Below are 4,545 nucleotides of genomic sequence, written 5' to 3' on the forward strand. Positions count from 1 at the left end.
ACCCTACTTAGCTTCCAAGATCAGATGGGATCTGGTATCTTTAGGGTATTTAGGCCATAAACTATTCTAGCCACTTAAAAGATCTGCATCATCTAACCCAACATTGTGAAGGTTTATGGTAAAGGTCACAATTTATTTATTTCTGAATCCTATTTCATTCTATCCCACTCCTACAACTCTGTAACAATGTTTAAAAATCTGTGGCTTCAAATAACACTCTGTCATTGCATCTGAAGAAATTGATTGTTATATATGAAAACTCATACTAAAATATAAATTAGTTCGTCCTAAAACCACTACTAGATTCTGCTCCCTTCCCCTTTTCCTATTTTATGCCCTGACACACTAACATAACTGTTTCTTTGAAAAGTATGCTTCCTGTAGATTACTAGTATTATCAAAGCCCTTCCAGCACTCTTTTGGGCAACTGATACTTGCAGATGTACCAGAATGATGGTAGTTACACATGTTCTGCAATCTGTGAACTAGGGACTTTAATGTTTGTTATTACTTTTTATTCATCAGACTAACATTATCAATTGATATTAGTGTTAAAGGATAATTATGTATTTATTCATTTCCACATTTATATCAAACTTCCTCTCTTGGCCTCTCTTTATTGAATGATTCAGAGCCTTGTACTCCTGCTCATCTCTTATCTTTACCCTTTCTTTACCCATATCTTTTCCCCTTATGCCATTTATCTATATCCTACATCATTCTATAGATTCATACTGTATATCTATACAGAAAGTAGAGGCACTTATCCTCTTTTAATTTCAGATATTTTAGTCTACTATATTCATAATTGCCACATTTCCCCATCTCTCTTTATCGTATTTAATCAAATTAAAATGAGCCCTGGTGGTGCAGTGGTTAAATGTCCGTACTGCATTCACAACATTATGAGTTTGATTCTGCAAGGCTCCAGGTTGACTCAGACTTCCATTCTTTCATAGGTCAGTAAAATGAGTACCCAACGTGTTGGGGGCAATTGGCTTATACATTATAAACCACTTAGAGAGTGCTTAGTTCTCTATGAAGCAGTATAGAAAGGCAAACTGCTAAGTGCTAAATCTTCCCACTGTTCTTCAAATTTCATCAGAGAGTTTTCTCTAATGAATAAATGTAATTTGTCAATTTCCATCATGTCAAATAACTTTGGGGATGTGCAGGTCTCATACTATGGCCCCGATCTGGCCTTTCCCCAATCTGGCCTGGAAAGGGTGCAATAGCTGTGGCACTGTGGCTTTACAGCACTCCTTTGGTGCTGCATCATGTAGACACAGCACGAGAGGAGAGCTGTGATGCCACATGCCATGAGATGCAGCGTGCAGTGTCACACCACCCTGGGGGCAGAACCAGATGCTATGCCCCAACTCCACCCCCAACCCAGCCCAAACTGCTGGCCTGCCCAGGGCTTTTGTTAGCCCATCTTTAGTGACTAGAATATTTTTCATCTTCCAGTTCTTTGCATATATTACTCTCACAGTTGTTATCATATATAAAATAACTTTCTTAAGTTTCTCCTCTAATTTCTTGTCTAGGATATTAAGCAAATACATTTCTAGTTTCATTTTAGTTCTAACTTTTAATATTTTTGTTATTGTATCAGGTGTTTGTGATCAATATTTCTTTGCTTTGGAGCATGTCCACCATATGTGCTACAATGTTCCTTTTTGTTCTGCACATTTCCAGCAACTTTAATTTTCTTTCTTTGCCATTTTTGCTAATTTTGCCAGTGTCTTTCCTATATTTTTATTAAGGTGTCTTCAATATTTCTTTTTCATTTAGGAAAGATGAAACATAGCTAGGAGGATCAACACATTCGTTGCATGTGAATAATTCCAGGTTAGAAACAGAATATTACTCTCTGGCCCAGCTTAGTCAATCTGATGTAATTTCGTTCAGTTGGCCCAAATGATGGTTATAGATACAGCCATTTTTCCCCAGACTACTATTATGTCTGACTATTGTACCGACCATGTTAGGGCCACAACTATTCGGTCCTTTTACAAGATCAGAGTCTGTACTTTGAGCTAGCTCAGCTAGCTCCTGTGCCTCAACTCTGTGTGCTTCATAAGATAATACTCTGGAAGAATGCAAATCCAACTCTATTTCATATGGAACCACAGTTTTCGAGGCTAAATCCAAAAGCTGACAGGCTCCTTAATGGTAGCAGCTCCTTTAGGTGACAGTGGAGCTATGTTGAGTGACAATGGAGTTGGGCTGGGTAGAGTATTTTGATTAAGTTGTCAAATAAGTCCTGTATAGGATGTTGCCTCCTTTATACATGGACAGAATACAATTATTGTTCAAGCACTGTTCATCACTCATAGTAGTTTCTCGTTGACCTTGCGTAGAGAGAAAAGAGGAATTAGCCTTATGATTGAGTTCCAGAGCTGTGTTATGTGTTTCCATCTCATGCCCTTTTAAACTTCCCAAGCTCAACTGTGCCTGTTTGACTCTTGGGACTAGGGGCAACATGGCATCATTGTAAAACATACGTCTAGGACAGATGCCTTTTGTTGCTAATTTGGCTCTCAGGTGCAGAAGCTTTAAAGGGGTACAATCAGTACAGAAGCTTAATATGACTTTTGCTTGGTCACTACAAGATGGCAGCATTTTCACTGTGTGTAGGTCTAAGTGTTTCACATCTATCTTCAGTAGAGCCTATAGGTGCCTTTTAGCGAGCTGCAGAGTGTTCCAAGGTGGCACAATTCCTCTGTAATTGTGTACATCTAAACAAATTTTAGTGGGAATTAACACCAGTTTTGCAGACTTTCTTATTTCATGAAACAACAAAGTAGACTTCTTAGAGAGAGCTTTATCCAATTTTAACTCACCATTAGTTTATTTCCCTGACCTTATCTCTTCCTGGTTCTTAATAATGAGGTCTGTTTTACAGTTGAGTGTCCTTAGTTTCTTGTAAATATGCTCAACTGTTATGGCCATCAGTTGTATTGAATTTAAACAATCTAGTAGGTCTAACAGCTCAGTATTCTTCTCGCCTGTTTCCTTTTCCTTGCTAATGCAATTAAGGTCATCAGGATAATTTACATTTTCCCTGGGCTGCTTGGCTGCCTTGACTGGTTTGAGTTCCTCACTATCGTTTTCATTACCAGCTAGTACTGTGAAGCGGTTCTTGGCAGGGACTTGGATATTATAAAAATCCGCAATTTCGGGTTATTTGGCCATTGGGGCTGTATTGGTCTCCACATCTCTCCGACGCTTCCTTCGTCCCCTAATAATAAGCTTCAACGGCTCTGTGGATGGATGCTACCACCACTGCAGAGGGATCAAATAATAATATGGCCTTTGTGGTCCTTGGGCACAGGGCGTTCTTGCCTCATGCTCTGCACTGCTGCCGCCACCACCACCACTGGGTAAGAGGAGAAGTTGGATGGTGTTCTGGGGCCTTTTGAAGGCCTTGTATGCTCCCAGAGGGAAATGTTGAGGCAAGGGGAGGAGCAAAGAGTCCCAATTTTTCAAGGAGCTCAAGCCAACAAAAAGTAAAAAGGCAGACTTACTTATGTGCTCCCAGAAGGAAATGCTGAGGCAAGAGGAGGAGCAAAGAGTCCTTGTACCACAAAATTTATAATAAAAACTGCTCATTTGAGAGATCAATTTATCATACAAAACGGGGTTTCGTGCCATGGTGATGAGTTCATCTAATACTCCCATGGATTATCTCTCCCGTTTTAGTATGTATTTTATATTTTGTATTCAGTATGTATTTTACCCTGTACAGTATCATATTTTATTAGATCTGTTCTTATTTAATTTTATGCGTGTTTTATTTCATTTTTAGGTGCTTAACATCCTAGTTAATTTTTATGAGTTCAAGGAGTGATTCAATTTTATATTTGTATGTTATTGTTGATAGGTCAGTTGACCAATCAATAAAACTCATTGTTGTGAATAATTCCAGATAAAATCTAGCATTTGGGAGAATAATTGTTTTGGACTGTGACTCACAGAATCACCTCTCTGTGTAAACTGGGAAGAAAGATGCTCCTAAGGCTTGTGTGGTAATTATTACCCTAAGAGTCACTATGGCTTCATTTCCACCAATCATTTACATTTTATATCTCCCTCCCTCCCTCCCTCCCTCCCTCCCTTTTTGCTGTTACTAACTGCTATTAAGTCAGCTTTGGCTTATGGCAACTGTGTAAATGGGAAACATTGGAATTTATCAGACAAGGGAAATTGGAAGTTATAATCCAATGGAAATCTAGACTACCACACGCAATTTCGGGCAATGGGAAGTCAGTCTGAACGCAATCATGGGGTTTCACATTATTGCATGATAGACTACCACACACAATTTCGGGCAATGGCAAGCTATTTTCGAGCAATAGGAAGTCAATGTGAACGAATTTGAATTCACGTAAATTCGCAGAACTAGCGAATTCACGTGAATGCGTTCTGGCCCCACTTTCTTTTCATTCAAAATTAAGAGAAATTCCTCCCATGTGATAAACTCCATTGAAGTCGCCCTGCTATCAACAGCTCTGCTCAGTTCTTGCAAATTTAGAGCTGTAG

The sequence above is a fragment of the Sceloporus undulatus genome, chromosome 2 (assembly GCF_019175285.1).
Source record: "Sceloporus undulatus isolate JIND9_A2432 ecotype Alabama chromosome 2, SceUnd_v1.1, whole genome shotgun sequence".
In the NCBI taxonomy this organism is placed as follows: domain Eukaryota; kingdom Metazoa; phylum Chordata; class Lepidosauria; order Squamata; family Phrynosomatidae; genus Sceloporus; species Sceloporus undulatus.